We start from the raw sequence: 17,351 nt of genomic DNA, 5'->3' as shown, positions 1-17,351 counted from the left end.
CCCGAAGCCCCTTGGGAAGCCCTGGAAGGATTTCAAGTAGGCTGTGTTTGTGTCCTGCTGTTTCACTTCGTGCAACCTTTTTCTGTAGTAGTGCGTGGTCCTCATCCTTCATGAGCCACATTTGTTTGGAGAATACATAGCATTTCAGCATAGTACTGTGAGGATAGCATAATTCTAATATATGACGACCATAAATCGGCTTCTGATTTTCACTCTTTCAAAGGCGGAGTCTCCACCTCAGGCATGGAAAGCCAAGGCATTGTGGCAAACAAAATGTTCTACATGAAGGATCTCTGTGAGAGATACCCCAGTGGAAAGAAGCGGCCAAAGAAGGATGTACTGTTCTCTAAAAGGGAGAGAGTTTCCTCTCTGCTCATGGCCTTGTCCAAATACTGGACTCAAAAGGCTTCCATACCTAGGCAGCTCGTGTTGAGACCTTCGGGTGACCACAATCAATCATAAGAGTGTTAATTGTTAAATTAGGACCTCTGTCCTCAATGAGTTGTATTTATGAGTTAACTGTATACATAGTTCTCAGTTTGTGTGTGTGTGTGCGTGTGTGCAAATTGCTGAAATCTTTACTTAGTATAGAGTTGGTCTTCTGTGTACAAAGTTAATTGAAAATGAATCTTAATGGAGCATGGGACTGGGAATTGGAGAGGGAGGAGGTGGAGGGTTGGGAGAGTGAGTGGGAGGGTGGGTATGGTGGGAAGAATAACTATATTCCTAAAGTGTACTTATGAAATTTGTATTCCTTAAAAAGTAAATTCAAAAAATAATAAAAATAAGTAAATAAAATTGCCTGTGGCAAGTCAAAAAAAAAAAAAGATTCTCCTAGGTATGTTCCCCAACAGAAATGAAAATTAAAGTTTTCATGTTGGGGCTGGCGCTGTGGTATAGCAGGTAAAACCGCCACCTGCAGTGCTGGCATCCTGTATGGGCGCTGGTTCTAGTTCTAGCTGCTCCACTTCTGATCCAGCTCTCTGCTATGGCCTGGGAAAGCAGTACAAGATGGCCCAAGCCCTTGATCCCCTGCACCTGCGTGGGAGACCCGGAGGAAGCTCCTGGCTTCTAATTGGCGCAGCTCCGGTCGTTGTGGCCAATTGGGGAGTGAACCAGCGGATGGAAGACCTCTCTCTCTGCCTCTCCTTCTCTTTGTAACTCTGACTTTGAAGTAAATAAATAAATCTTTAAAAAAAGCTTGCACATTAATGTTTATAGCAGCATTACTCAGGGTGGCCAAAAGATGGGACAAGCCAAATGTCCATTGCTATGGTTTGTCCCCACCAAAACTCACATCCCCAGTGTCACAGTGTTGAACTCATGTTGAGAATGTGGATCCTTTAAGAGGGATTAAAGTCCTTCTGCAGAGATTGGGTTAGTTCTCCAGCCAGTGGTTTGTTAGAAAGTAAATTCAATTTCCTGAGCTTGCTCTTCCTCTCTCATGAGTTCCTGTCCAACTCCTCCTACCTCATTTGCTTTTAAGGGTTTGCATTACCAGGAAACTGGCACTGGAAGCAGAGCCAGACCTTGACACTGCAATATGGGATGCAGGCATCTTAACAGTTGCACCAAACACCTGTTCCTTTGCTCCCCCTTTTGCCATGTAGCCCTTACCAGAAGCCACGCAGATGTCAGCACCATGGTCCTGGACTTACAGAACTGTGAGCCACAACAAACCTCTCTTTAAATTACTTGGTCCCAAATATTTTATTATAGAACAGAAAACTCACCAAGACATCGATCAGCTGATGAATGCACAAAATCAAAGGCGGTGTACAATGGAATATTACTTGGTCATAAAAAGCAAGTGCTGGGCCAGGTCATTTGCCTTAGCAGTCAACTGCATCTGATGCTGTAGTGCCTGGGTTCAAGTCCCACCTCTGCTCCCTACACCAATGTCCTGGGAATGAGCACTGTAGGAGGCAGCAGGTGATGACTCAAGTACTTGGATCCCTGCCACCCATATGGGCAACCTGAATTGGATTCTTGGCTTCAGTCTGGCCCAGCCCTAGCCACGGTGGGCATTTGTGGAGTGAACCAGTAGCTGGGAGCTTTCTATCTATATCTCAAATAAGTTCTAAAATTTGTTTTAAAAAGGAAGTACTTGTATGTGCTGTAAGATATATGACCTCCAAAAACATTATGCGTGAATGAAGCCAATCACAAAAGACCACGTATTATACAATCCCATTTATATGAATGTCCAGAATAGGCAAATCTATGGAGACAGAAATAATAGCTGACGTTTAGGACTGAGGGCAGCCTTTGGATTGGTGGCGGGGTAGGGAGTGACAGCTAAAGGGTGTTAGGTTTCTTTTTGAGGTGATGAAAATGTCCTCAGATTGATTGAGGTGATGGTTGCGCAGCTCTGAAGTTACTGGAGACCACTGAATTGTACATTTTGGATGGATTTTATGGTGTGTGAATTATGTATCAATAAAGCTGTTACATGAAAAAACGAGTTCAGTGAACATGTTCATGTACAAGTGTAATCTAGGTCATTTCAGAGTCCTTCAGTATTTACATTTTTATGGCTTTTCATGAATACTGATTTGCCAAATTTCTTGGCAGGGGGATTGAGCCAATTAAAATGTAACCAGGAGTATGTAAGTGTTCCCATTTAATTATATACTTATTGTTTTTGAAGTTTAGGTCCATGAAAACTGTTTTACTGTCTGTGAAGGTGCCAGTGGTGATTCAATCTACAATACTATAAATATAATTACGATTAATTAATCAACAGTTGGGTAAGGAACTAGTTCCAATTGTCTGAACAGAAGTAAAAAGACATTCTTTTTCGTCACTGTTTGTTTGTCAGACCTTAACACTTTTTTTCTAATAACTGAACCTTGTTTTTGTAAATAAAAGGAAATTTTATGAAATTTGAGAAGATACGCAAGTTATATAAAGAAAACATTAATATCCCTGTATACTTTTTAAATATATTTTTGAATGTTTCTCTTTCATCCTAAAGAGTACAATTTGACTAGTATTCCACATGGCACATGGTGACTGTGTCCCAGGCATTGTACCAAGCACTTTATAAAAAGATTTATTTGAATGGCAGAGTGACAGAGAGAGACAGGAGAAAGTGAGCTTCCATCCGCTTGTTCACTCAAGGCTGGTGCCAGGCTGAAACCAGGAGCCCAGAAATCAATCCAAGCCTCCCACGTGGATTATAGGGACCCCAGTACTTTGGCCATCATCTGCTGCATTTCCAGGTACATCAGCAGGAGACTGGATCGTAAGTAGAGTAGCCAGGACTTGAACTTGGCACTTCAACATGGAATATAGGCCTTGCAAATGGCAGCTTAACCCACTGCACTGTAACGCCTCCCTGGACCAAATACTGTTATTCATTCTCTCATGTTTGTCCCTACAGCATTCCCATTCTACAGAAGATTAAGAGATAAAGTAAATCCCCAGTATTGGCCGTGTGGCCTGGAGAGGAACAGCTAGGATTCAAATTCAGCTGGACTTGATTCCAAAGCATGGCAGCACTGTCAGCCATTACCCTTAACTGCCTCCTCCATGCATATTTAGGGCTTGCAATAAATTTTCAAACAAAAATACTCACTCTGTGGTTATCTTTAGCGTGTTTAATGTTAGAACAAATATTAAAAAATTTGGTGAGCAATTGTGATTTGTGTTTCTGTGGAGTTGATTTTTGCTGGAGAAAGGGTTATTAAAATTTGCTTAGGTTTATTTCATGTTTGGAATACTGCATCTTGAAATAAAAACATACCTTGTTTGATGCCAAGTGATAGAGTTAAGGAAGCACCTGGGGAACTGTGCTATCATAACGAAGGCTCTGCTCTGAAATGCAAAGTAACGCAAAGCAAGACCAAGTCCCAAGTCTAAGACAACTGAAGGAAATCAAATTGATGAACGCAAAGTGGTTTGCATGTTAATCCTTTGAGAGATACAACTGAGAAATACAATGGCTACATTATTATGAGTAAAGGAGGCAAAGCTATTTAATCTTTAATGACAGAAATTTCTAGTCATCTCGGTCCAAAGTGAAATTTTTTGGTAATATTTCCAGCACATAATTTATGTGAGTACCATGTGAGAAACATTAAAGCTTACAGCAACAAAAAGGAAATGATTTACTGTCATAATCATGTACCTTTTTAATTTTTTAATTTTTTTTTGAAAGGCAGAGACCAACAACAGAGCTCTCATCCACTGCCTCACTATTCAGTAGCCAGGACTAGGCCAGGTAGAAGCCAGAAACTCGGTCTAGCTCTGCCCCATGGGTAGCAGAGACTCAAATAATGGAGTCGTCATCTGCTGCCTCCCAGTGTGCATGCTAGCAGAGAGCTAGAATCAGGAGCATACCGGGGACTTGAACAAGCCAGAAATTCTGAAATAGGAAGCCTCAGATTGCTTTCCAGATTCTGTCCGACCTGCAGTAAACTGGCTTTAGTTTTCTCATCATTAGCTTTAAAAAGACCTCACAGGGGATCACTAGTTTCCTGCCCTATTAAATGGAGCCTTGGAAATTGAATAGCAATCACCTATTTGAAATCTGCATATCAGAAGGACTTCTTAAATAAAACATTTTTTATTTATTTATTTTGGTTGGAATAAAAATATATCATTGAAACGTTTTGCTTTTTCAAGCCCTGGTTGCTGGCATTGCAGGGAGTAAATCAGCAGATGCGGGATATGCAACTCTCTTCTTCCCTCCCTCCATTTAGTTCCCCTTGATGATAGTATATCTCAGAGCTTTTATGAGCATTAAATGGGATAAAATTTGCAAAAGGTAGGACAGATAGGAAGCCTAATTAGTAGCTTAACTATTAAGAGCTTTTATGTGCCAAACTTGGGTTTGATTTTTTTTTTTTCACTTAATGTGGATAGATAAAAATGGCCTACTCTCAAGCAGTTCACAAGGAAGACAAACACGGGAGCATTGATAATGGCAGTATTACAGTAATTATCTGCAAAAATGCCATGGAGAAACAGAGAAAGGAGAAATCCCATGTGCTGGCCAGGGAAGGGGTTTACAGATTTGAGTGTGGTATTAGTTATTTATTATGTAACAAATCCTCAGTGCTTGGCTGCTAACATTTACTAAAACACATTAGTCTCACAAATATCTTCCCAAAGCGTAGTTACAAGTGTGTTGTCTCACACAGTTTCATGCATGAGCCAGCGAGTACTTTAACTACTATAGCAGGGTGGTTCTGGCTCAGCAGCTCTCATGATGTTCCAGGGACACGGCTGGGGCTGAAACCCCAAAGGCACTGGAGAATCTGCATCCACCTGAGTGGCTGTTGGCGGCAGGCCTGGGTGCCTTGCCCCTGGCTACCTCCATAGCAGTGCTCAAGATCCTGAAGCGTCTGGCTTCCCCCAGAAACAAACAAGGGCGCCGAGGCAGGAGGAGAGCCTGAGACACGCAGGAAAGGTGCAGTTGTGTCTGGCCTCATCTGTGAGGTTCTGTATAGTCACTTCTACCATGTTCTGTCCACCCTGTGCTGCAGGGGAAGGAATTAAACCTGATGGGAGGAGAAGCAAAGAATTGGTGGACATCTTTTTAAATGCACCATAGGTGTGAAAGGAAAGGTAATGCTTTTCTAAGTAAAAAATTTATTTGAAAGTCAGAGAGAGAGAGAATCTTCTATCTGCTGCTGTACCTGTATTTCTGTTGATAGAATCTATGAGCTTGTCAGTACCTGTATTGGGATTCTGCAGAGAGAACCCACAAGGTGTGTATGTGTGTGGGGGGAGATTTTTTTTTTAATCTTAAGGAATTGGCTCATGTGGCTGTGGAGGCTTGGTAAGTCCAAGATGCGCAAGGGAAGCCGGCAGGCCAGAGGCCCAGGGAGAAGTCGCTGTTTTGGTGTACAGGCTGTCCACTGGAAGAATTTCCTCCTATTTAAGAGTAGGCTTTGTTACGGTCTTCAACTGATTTCATGAGCCCCCGCCCCTACAGAGAGAGAGGATGTATTGGTCCATTTTTCTCATTACTGTAATGTAATAGTCAAGGCAGGCTAAGTGTAAAGAAAAGAGGTTTATTAGCTCACTGTTCTGGAGACTCAACACCATGGTGCCAGCACCAGCTTGAATCTGGTGAGGATTTCATGACTGATGACAGGAGTGCATGTGATAGCAAGAGAGAATATTGCCAGATAGGAAGCAAGTGGATGATTCAGGGGTTGGGGTTGAGTTCTGTCTTGGGAAAACTTAGGGATCTCCTGAGAGCTACCTGAATCCCCTCCTAGGACAGTTCCCCTTATGACCTAAGGGCTTCTCGCTAGGCCTCACTCTTAAAGGTATACATCACTTCCCACATCCTCACACTGGGACAAGTGTCCCCTTGGGGGACAAACAACATCCAAACCATAGCAGAGGCTAATCTGCTCTACTTAAAGTATATCAACTTAAATGTTAATCTCATCCAGAAATCATGAATTCAACCTTCGGAAAAAGATCCAGAATAATGTTTGGACAAATATCAGCATCAGGACCCGGCCAGCTTCACACAAAATTAACAATTACATTATCCTATAAATAGTAACAGTTTGGAGTTCAGATTGCAGAGTGCTTTGAATAGCATAGGAAACAGTTTGTCCAACGTAAAAGCATTAACAGTGACTCAGAGACATGACCTTGAACATCTGGTATTGGCCAGTCGAGAAGGAAGTTCCCATAGAATATTCTAATTCTTGTGCAAAGTGCATCTTGATTATTGTCTGTTATGCTTGGTCTTCAATCCAGTTTTGGCAAATGAAAAATCTAGTTTTTATTTAATATGTTTTCTTTGAATGATTTTTTTTCAGTGTACATGTTTTTTACATGCCCATTACATATAATTTATATATTTTGGAATGTTGAATTTTATTTCAATAATCTGATTCTCTACTTTCTCTCACCTCTTTGGACCTTTTTCTTCTCTTAATATTGTCTTTGTCTTTGATGTCTGATTTCAAGGTTTCTTTCTAGCTATGCTTCCCTCCTAGATTGAAATAGGATATTGGGATGACACAAGGGTAGGTGAGAAGTAAAGAACCCAGTTTGTAGACTAGCTGAACCAGTGGATTCCAAAAGTGCAAATATTTTCAAGCTTCATTTCTCTGAAGAGAATGCTTAGAAGATAAGCAATTTCAGCCTTGCCTCTGGAGGTGTTGTAGCTAACAGGAAGCATTTAATGTTTCTCTTGGCCTCTCAGAATTTAAAGTGACTGTGGTCTCTGACCTCTAGATCTCCGTTGGGGATGAGACAGGTAATTGTGGTTAGGCTGCCGAGGCCACCCACTAATGATCTGCGACCTGTATCTGGACACACCCTACTAGGAAGAGAGTAGAAAGCACAATCTAAAACAGTAGAGTGGAAGGCAACACAAGCCAGGCAGGAAAGAAGATCTGGGCTTGCAAAATAAACTGGGGAGCTGCGATCGCATGGCAAAACACACAACAGGTAAGAAGGTAGGGGCACTGGTTCCATGGACATCATAACCCATCCTTGGCTTCCCTTTTTAAGAACAGAAATGATGTAATCTGTGAGTTTCGAATGACTAAATGGCTTGTTGAGTCTCATTAGATGAGCAGATTTTGTGGGTGAGTGGAGAAAATGTTAGAACCAGATGCCAGTTTCCTAAAAATGGGAAATTGCATCCACCAGTGCTGCTCTGTGTCCCCTCACCCCCTCCTGTCACCACACTGACAGTTGCGCACGCTTCACCAACTGTGAGTTCCATCTTTAGTGCAGTTGGCAAAGGACTTCAGAAATAACACAAAGGAGCACATCAAAGTTCTACCCAAACCAGCTTGTTTTATTTTCTGACGTAACAACACAGATACTAAGCCATTGATAAGGAGATTGTGTTTTTCTTTAATAAGGTAAACCAAAACCATATTGGGAAAATAGTTTTTTCCTATTTTTACCCTCAAAGATTGTCTGGGGGGAGTGTTATTCTATAAATTCTATGAGTAATGCATTCCGAAGGAATGTTCTCCTTGTAGTTGTGTTCAGAAAGCTATTCTTAACATGTTACTCATTTGAATTGTATGATAGCTGAAACTAAGACTCAAAGACCTAACCACACAAAATAACTCTTTGGATCAACTCATGTAGAAAATACTGAACTAATTTCAACTTAAATTTTATACTAATAATCACTTGCATCTTGAAGAACACAAGTATGCCTATTCTCAAAGCCACTCAGTGTAATATAATTTCCATTCCAGAATCTGAAATATCTTCTGAGCACTTGAGGATAAGTTGCATAAGGAGGTAAAAATAATGCTGGAGAAGTGTGACAGGAATCCATCCCTACAGAGCAGAAACTACAACAGTCAATGACATCCCCCCTCTTCCCCAAACATCAGATGTTGTCATCATTCATCATGCCTCTTGGAGAGGGCCACTGGTCAGTTTTGATAGAGCCACTGAAACTCGGCCTCCCAAATTCACAGCTCCTCCAGGGATTTACAATGTGCGTATACATAGATAATGAACACTAAAAGATTGATTCTAATGCTATGTCAGTGTGTTTTTCACCCAGAGAATCATTCAACAGAACTCAGAGCAGACTTCTTTTGACAGCTACTCCCACGTACATTATAATATATGTATCATATTCCTTACTGTAGAAAGTTATAGCTAAGGTCACAGAAACAGGGTCTTACTTTTATGAAAAGAAGACTTTTATAATTATGCACAGTATATTTCTCTTTGTCTCTGCTTATAAATACATTAGTGCTTTGGTTGCTAAAATTGTTCAAAAGCAGGTATGCTGTCCATTAAGATTTCAATAGTCACTGAATCAACATTGAACTGCTAAAAATGGTGTCAAATAATACCTGCTGACTTTTATACAATTTTTTATCCCAAAGAAACATTTAAGGAATACAAATTTCATAAATACAACTTTAGGAATATAGTGATTCTTTGCACCATTCCTGCCCTCCCACCCTCACTCACACCCTTCCTCCTCCTCAATCTCCCATTCCCAGTGCCATTCTCCAATAAGATTCATTTTTCAATTAACTTTACACACAGAAGAACAACTCTATACTAAATAAAGATTTCAAACCCCCCTCCACACACACACACACACACACACACACACACACACACACAAACTGTTTGAGAACAAGTTTTATGGTTAACTCTCATAATACAACTCATTGAAAACAGAGGTCCTGCATGGGAAGTCAGTGCACAGTGACTCCTGTTGTTAATTTAACAATTAACATTCTTATGTATGAAGTCAATGACCACCTGAGGCTCTTGACATGAGATGCCCAGACTATGGAAGCCTTTTGAATCAACAAACTCTGTCAGTATTAAGACAAGGCCATAAGCAACTTGAAAGTTCCCTCCTCTCTTTAGAGAAAAGTACATACTTCTTTGATGGCCACTTCTTTACACTGGGGTCTCAGAGATCCTTCATGTAGAACGTTTTTTGCCACAGTGTCTTAGCTTTCCATGCCTGAAATGCTCTCACGGGCTTTTCAGCCACACCAGGATATCTTACAGGCTGATTCTGAGGTCAGAGTGCTACTTAAAATGATTGTCATTCTATGAGTCTGCTGTGTGGACTGCTTCCTATGTTGGAACATTCTCTCCTTTTTAATTCTGTTATTATTATCAGACACTTGATCCTATTTATGTGATCACTTCAACACTTAATCCTATCTATATGTTCACTTTAACATTTACTTTGATCACTTTAACACCTAAGATGGCATTTTTACCACCTAGCTTAATGGGATTTGGGGTCCCATGGAAAATTTTTAAACTGTACCCTTAGAAGTCCGTAGGAATGTATGTAGAACTATACAGCTTTACAGTTACAAACTTCCTCCTCCTTCTCTTATTTGAACTCTTATTTTTTACTGAGATCTATTTTCAATTGATTTTATATACATATAGTTAACTCAATGTTAAGTAAAGAGTTCAACAGATAGTATGAAGAGGGGGGAAAAAACTGTTCCTTGACAGTCAAGACAAGGGCTGTTCAAGTCCTCGCTTCTCATAGTGTCCATTTCACTTCTACAGATTTCCTTTTAGGTGTTCTGTTAGTTATCACAAATCAGGGAGAACATATGGTGTTTGTTCCTTTGGTACTGGCTTATTTAAGTATGATGCTTTCCAGATTCATCCATTTTGTTTCAAATGACCAGATTTCATTTTTTTAACCACTTTGTAATATTCAGTATTATACATATCTCATACTTTATTTATCCAACCTTCAGTTGATGGGCATTTAGGTTGATTCCATGTCATATTTATTGTGAATTGAGCTGCAATAAACATGGGGTGTAGGTAACTCTTTTATTTACTGATTTCATTTTCCTTGGGTAAATTCCCAGGAGTAGGATGACTGGGTCATATGGTAGGTCTATATTCAGATATCTGAGGTATCTCTATTATGTCTTCTATAGTGGCTTTACCAGTTTACATTCCCACCAACAGTGGTTTAGGGCACCTTTTCCCCCACATCCTTTTGTTTGTTGATTTCTGTGAGAAAGCCATTCTAACTGGGGTGGGGTGAAACCTCATTGTGGTTTTGATTTGCATTTCCCTGGTGGCTAGTGACCCTGAGCATTTTTTCGTGTCTGTTGGCCATTTGGATTTCCTCTTTTGAAAAATGTCTTTTTAAGTCCTTTGCCCATCTTTTAACTGGGTGGTTTGTTTTGTTGTTGTGGAATTTTTTAATCTCTTTATATATTCTGGTTATTAATCTTTTATCAGTTGCAAAGTTTGCAAATAATTTCTCACATTCTGTCAGTTGCCTTTTCACTTTCCTGAGTGTTTTACAGTTCAGAAGCTTCTCAATTTGGTGTAATCCCATGTGTTAATTTTGGTTTGCCTGTGCCTCTGGGGTCTTTTCCAAGAACTCTTTTCCTGTGCCAATGTCTTGCAGGTTTTCCCAAATGTTCTCTAATAATTTGATGATGTCAGATAGTAGATTTAGGTCTTTCATGCATTTTGAGTGTATTTTTGTGTAAGGTGTAAGGTAGGGAGCTTGCTTCATACTTCTGAATGTGGAAATCGAGTTTTCTTTTTTTTCTTTTTTTTTCTTTTCTTTTTTTTTTTTTTGACAGGCAGAGTGGACAGTGAGAGAGAGAGAGACAGAGAGAAAGGTCTTCCTTTGCCGTTGGTTCACCCTCCAATGGCAGCCGCGGCCAGCGCGCTGCGGCCGGCGTACCGTGCTGATCCGATGGCAGGAGCCAGGTGCTTCTCCTGGTCTCCCATGGGGTGCAGGGCCCAAGCACTTGGGCCATCCTCCACTGCACTCCCTGGCCACAGCAGAGAGCTGGCCTGGAAGAGAGGCAACCGGGACAGAATCCGGTGCCCCGACCGGAACTAGAACCCGGAGTGCCGGTGCCGCAAGGCGAAGGATTAGCCTAGTGAGCCACAGCGCCGGCCGGAAATCGAGTTTTCCCATCACCACTTGTTGAAGAGACTGTCCCTTCTCCAGGAATTGGTTTTAGCTCCTTGGTAAAATATAAGTTGATTGTAGATGCTTGGATTGATTTCTGGCATTTCTAGTTTGTTCCATTGGTCTATCCATCTGTTTTTGTACCTGTACCAGGCTGTTTTGATTATAACTGCCCTGTAGTATGTCTTGAAATCTGGTATTGTGATGCCTCTGGCTTTGTTTTTGTTGTATAAGATTGCTTATTTGAGGTCTATTTGAGGTCTCCTGTGCCTCCATATGAATTTCAGCATCATTTTTTTCTAGATCTGAGAAGAATGTCTGTGGTGTTTTGATGTGTATTGCATTGATTTTAGTGTATTGATTTTATATCCTGCAACTTTACCAAGCTCTTCTATGAGTTCCAATAGTCTCTTGGTGGAGTCTTTTGCATCCTCTACATACAGAATCATGTGATCTGTAAATAGGAATAGTTTGACTTCTTCTTTCCCAATTTGTATCCTTTTGATTTCTTTTTCTTGCCTAATGGCTCTGGCTAAAACTTCCAGGAATATATTGAAGAGCAGTGGGAAGAGTGGGCATCCCTGTCTGGTACCAGATCCCATTGAGAATGCTTCCAACTTTTCTCCATTCAACTGCCTTGATTGCATTGAGGAATGTTCCTTCTATACCCAATTTGCTTAGAATTTTCATCATGAAAGGGTGTTGGATTTTATCACATGCTTACTCTGTATCTATTGAGATAAGCATATGGTTTTGTTCTGTAGTTTGTTAATATGATGTATCACATTGATTGGTTTGTGAATGCTGAAACATCCCTGCATACCAGGGATAAATCCCACTTGGTCTGGGTGGATGATCTTTCTGATGTGTTGTTGCATTCTATTGGCTAGAATTTTGTTGAGGACTTTTGATGTATGTTCATCAGGGAAATTGGTCAGTAGTTCTCTTTCTCAGTTGCATCTTTTTCAGATTTAGGAATTAAGGTGATGCTGGCTTCATAGAAAGAATTTGGGAGGATTCCCTCCCTTACCCTTGCTCTGAATAACTTGATAATTAGAGTTAGTTCTTTAAATGTCTGGCAGAATTCAGCAGTGAAGCCATCCAATCCTGGGCTTTTCTTTGTTGGCAGGGTCTTCCTTACTGATTCAATTTCTGTCTTGGTTATAGGTCTGTTTAGGTTTTCTATGTCTTCATGGCTCAATTTAGGTATGTTGTATGTGTCCGGGAATCTATCCATTTCTTCTAGGTTTCCCAGTTTGTTGGCATGCAGCTCTTTGTAGTAATTTATGATGATTCTTTTTATTTCTGTGGTATCTATTGTTACATTTCCTTTTTCATCTCTGATTTTGATTTAGGTGTTCTCTCTCCTTTTTTTGGTTAGTTGAGCCAACGGTGTGTCAATTTCATTTATTTTTTCAAAAAAACAGCTCTTCGTTTTGCTGATCTTTGGTATTTTTATTCAATTTTATTGATTTCTTCTCTAATTTTAATTATTTCCTTTCTCCTACTGGTTTTGGTCCTAAGAACCACACAAAGGTTCTGTGCAGTCCTCAGTGTAAGCTCAGATTCCCCAGCAATGTCCCTCGTCAGGTAACCAGGGAGTCCTGAGCGTGTGGAGCCTCCTACAGTGACTGCCCAAAGTCCCAGCTACACTGTGAGCCCTCCCACACAGCCTCAGTGTTTTCACAGTCCTGGCACACAAGCCTCCCACAGTCATGAGCGCCCAGCCCCTGTCAGTTCTCCCCACCAGACTCAAGAGTGTCCACTCGGCTGGTTGCTGGGCTCTGACACGACCTGGCACAGCTGTCACGTATGTCCAAACTGGTGCCCGCTCCCTATCTGCTTGTTACAGGACGCTGTTGCAGGGTGACTGGGGAGAGAGAAACATCCTCCTTTTGTTTTTTTCTCCTCTAATTTGGCAAGTACACTCTCTCCCATGGGGCTCCAAGCCAGATTCCCTCTAGAATCTTCCAGCAGCAGGCTGGTCTCACCTCACTCTCCTCTCAGCTGCTGGGGTCCTGAATTGTGGGACCTCTAATTTGTGTAGGGTTTCCTCTGCGGAGTAGGAAGGCAGCTTACTGCTCTAGTCTAGGAGAAGACAGTTTCAAAAAAGTGGAAGAGACTCACAGACATAGGGTCTGCTGGTGCCTGGAACTCAGACTTCAACCTGCTCAGTCACACAGAAAGAGACTTTTTTTAAAGAATTATTTTATTTATTTGATACAGAGTTACAGAGAGAGGTATAGCCAGAGAGAGAGAGAGAGAGGAGAGAGAGAGAGGTCTTCCGTTCTACTGGTTGACTCCCCAAGTCACCACAATGGCTGGAGCTGTGCTGATCTGAAGCCAGGAGCCAGGAGCTTCTTCTGGGTTTTTCACATGGGTGCAGGGGCCCAAGGAGTTTAGCTATCTTCTACTGCTTTCCCAGGACATAGCAGAGAGCTGGATTGAAAGAGGAGCAGCCAGGCTGGCACCACGGCTCACTTGGCTAATCCTCTGCCTGCGGCGCTGGCACCCCGGGTTCTATTCCCAGTTGGGGCGCCGGATTCTGTCCTGGTTGCTCCTCTTCCAGTCCAGCTCTCTGCTGTGGCCTGGGAGGGCAGTGGAGGATGGCCCAAAGTGCTTGGGCCCTGCACCCACATGGGAGACCAGGAGGAAGAACCTGGTTCCTGGCTTCAGATCGGCATAGCTCTGGCCGTAGCGGCCATCTTGGGGGTGAGCCAACAGAGGGAAGACCTTTCTCTCTGTCTCTCTTTCACTGTCTAACTCTGCCTGTCAATAAATAAATAAATAAAAGAAAGAGGAGCAGCTGGGACTCAAACCAGCGCCCATATGGGATGCCAGTACAGCAGGTGATGGCTTTAACCTGCTGTGCCACAGTGCAGGTCCTGAGACAAATATTTAAGCTAACCATTCTGTGGTAATTTTGTTACAGCAGTTGGAACTGACCAAGACAAATAGTATCTTAGCAGGTAGGTTTCACTAGGTTTTGTTTTTGGAAAACCCCGAATGATTGCTTCCCCAGGGGAGAAGCCCAAACACCACGCTCACCATTTATCTTCCTTCCTTTCATTTTTGGAACCTACCGACAGTTGTGCCTCTCCTCACAGCAAGTTCTCGTTTTCCAAAGTATTTTTAAGCACTGTCCTTTATTCTAAGACCTTACTAAGGTCTAGCAGCTCTGTCCCGACCTCGATGTGCTATGCAATGGGATATCATCTCTCAGAACACGTTCTGTGCTCCTCAGATTCGTGGCAGGCTCGAACCCCTGTGCAGAACTACCTGGAAGGTCTGTGTGGGGCTGGTCTGAGGGCATGAGGTAATAAACAGGGCACTGGCTGGGTGGTTGAATCAGGGGGCTCAGAACCAGCGATCTCAGGGCAAGGCAGGGAATCCAGCTCCCTCCAGCTGGTTGCTTTCCCATCCTTAGGGAGTTGGCTTTATTTTGGGGCCTGAAACTGGCTCTCCCACCTCGTCCTCACTCCAGCCCACTTAAGGAGAAAAACACCCCAGGCCACCACTTCTGTTACCAATCCATTGACTGTGCAGCATTTAGCTGGGTTTGGACTCAGCTGCATTAGTATTAAAAGACATAAAAAAAAAAAAAAAGATACCGAGGGGCCAATGAACTCTACCACATACTAATACGATCCAGATCTCTTTAAAAATGACTTTTTAGAAAGTGTAACTGTCAGTTGCTGCTTTGACTGGTGGAGCACTTCCCCTGAGTCTTAGAATTGGAGGAGGAAGGTGGTTAAAAAAGAGGGACTTTTCGACCTCATCTGAATCCTACGGTGCAGTGGTTTCGCTATGCTATTGCTGCAAAAAGTATCCTTCTGCACTAACTATTGCAAGCAGTGAGGGTTTTTTTTTTTAATTTTTGCTCACCACATCTTAACTATAATATTTTAATCGTATGAAATATTAAAGACATTAACTGATACTAGTAGGCCTGGAAGGTGAAGGCACCCCTCTCCTGGGTACCTAAAATCTCAGTACTTTCGTATGCTCTTCTCCCTTGTTCTTTCTTCCTAGGGAGTCCTCTGTGCAGGGGCCTCATCACCCTGGCCGCTGCCCTGTCAGCCCCCAGCCCTCTGCTTCTTGCCTGCCGCCAGCCTGAGCTTCAGGGCTCTGCTCATGTGCCACAGGAAGCCCTGTGGTCTCGAGCATCTTCCACAGGATGCCGCATGCTTCCTTCCCAACTGCTCTGTAACCTGGGACTGATAAGCATGCCATTGTCCCAACTGGGGTCTCTGCTGTTGGGAAGCCAGGCTTCCTCAACTCAAGCCCTAGGGGTGTAGGCGGGAGTGGGAGGGAGTGATATTTATTAGAGACATTCAGGGGCCATATCAGGGAAACTCATTTCAGAATATAGAGTCCTGTTTCACAGGAGGGAGTTATCTGACTAATTTCAGAGATCAGATGCTTTCTCATTTCTGCTTCCCTGGGTATGTTCGTTTGTTCTGTTCTTCTCCTTTTTCATTTTTTATTTGAAAGACAGGCCTTCCATCTACTGGTTCATTCACTCCCACAAATACTGCAACAGCCAGAGCCGGGCCAGTTCAAGGCCAGGAGTCTACAACTCAGTCCAGGTCTCTTCTTAGGGTGGCAGGGACCCAAGTACTTGAACCGATGATACCTGCTGTCTCCTGGGGTGTGCATTATCAGGAAGCTGGATCAGAAGTGGGGTAGCCAGGACTCCAATCAGGCACTCCATTACAGGTTGCTGGAGTTCCAAGCGGCAGCGTAACTGCTGCACCGAACGCCTGCCTGCTGTCTCCACCTTTCCCATCTTTCCAAGGCTTCTGAGATTCTTCCCTATAACCCTCACTCTCCTGAGGCCTTGATTAGCCATCGCATCATGTTTGTCTCAATGCACTCACATCGTGGAGATTGCACAAAACAGCCTTGCTCTCTAAATACTTGGTTCAAACTCTCAAAAAGAGGACATCTGCTTGTCTCATCCTGAATCAGCTGTCTACCCCTGGTTCCATCAGTTTGGCCAGGAAGATGGGTGTGAGCCAACCATGACCACTGTGGCCATACACAGAAGGCAGTTTCTCTTGGAATCTGGGTGTGGGAATGGAGAATGGTGGGGAAGAAGATGGCCGATATCTAGTGCATACATTCTCCTTTCCATATTTTTAACCTCAGTCCAACTTTGGGATGAGGAGAGTCAGGCCTGGAGTAGGAAGAGAATTAAATATCTGGTCAGTTCGAAACTTCCTTCACTGGTTTCAGGGGCGGCGCTTCAGTGCAGGCCAGCTGCTCCCATGAACAGATTGTTTGCTGCCACTGCTGTCCACCAGCACTCAAGAACTGGCAGCTGTAGACGCTTCTGTCCTGACGTCAGCTTCTGGAAATGGGGTACACCCAGACCCCTGGGTTTCAACGTTGCTTCTTCACCTCTCCCTTAGAAATCTTCCATGTTTTCTATCATGTTCCATTGAGTTACATGATGTGTGGGCATCACATGAAAGTACAGAAATACAGATTACTCGTCACCTCCAGCAGAAGGTTTAGGTGCGTGGGGGGCTTGAAGCTTACATAGTTTGAGAGTTTTTAAAAGAAAACAAATATAAGACCAAGTTAGTTTTGAGACTGACTCATGTGAAACAGGACAGGTATCTTCCAAGCGAGTGGATCTTAAACGTCATTGGACACTGGGAGCTGGTGTCGTGGCATACTGGGTGAAACGCTGTATGCGGTGCTGGCATCCCATATAGACACCTGTTCAAGTCCCAGCTGCTCCACCTCCTACCTGGCTCCCTGCTAACCGGGGGGGGGGGGGGGGGGGACCTGGATGAAGCTCCTAGCTCTCTTGCTCTCTCTCTCTCTCCCTCCCTCTCTCTAACTCTTGACATTCAAAATAAATACATGCTCTTTAAAAATTTCACTGGATGTGAAAATAATATGAAGATGTTACTAAAATGCAGATTCCTGGGCCCACCGC

General features: G+C 42.8%; 1 long non-coding RNA gene across 1 annotated transcript in view; it reads left to right on the top strand.

The window, feature by feature from the left end:
* The window catches only part of LOC138843550 (uncharacterized), a 31,419-nt gene that overhangs the window by 3,418 nt on the left and 10,650 nt on the right, over window positions 1-17,351 (top strand). The gene's annotated exons all lie outside the window — the stretch shown is intronic.

The sequence above is a fragment of the Oryctolagus cuniculus genome, chromosome 8, assembly GCF_964237555.1.
Source record: "Oryctolagus cuniculus chromosome 8, mOryCun1.1, whole genome shotgun sequence".
Taxonomy (NCBI): Eukaryota; Metazoa; Chordata; class Mammalia; order Lagomorpha; family Leporidae; genus Oryctolagus; species Oryctolagus cuniculus.
The sequence above is the reverse complement of the archived record's forward strand: the minus strand, read 5'-3'. Positions and strand labels throughout refer to the sequence as shown.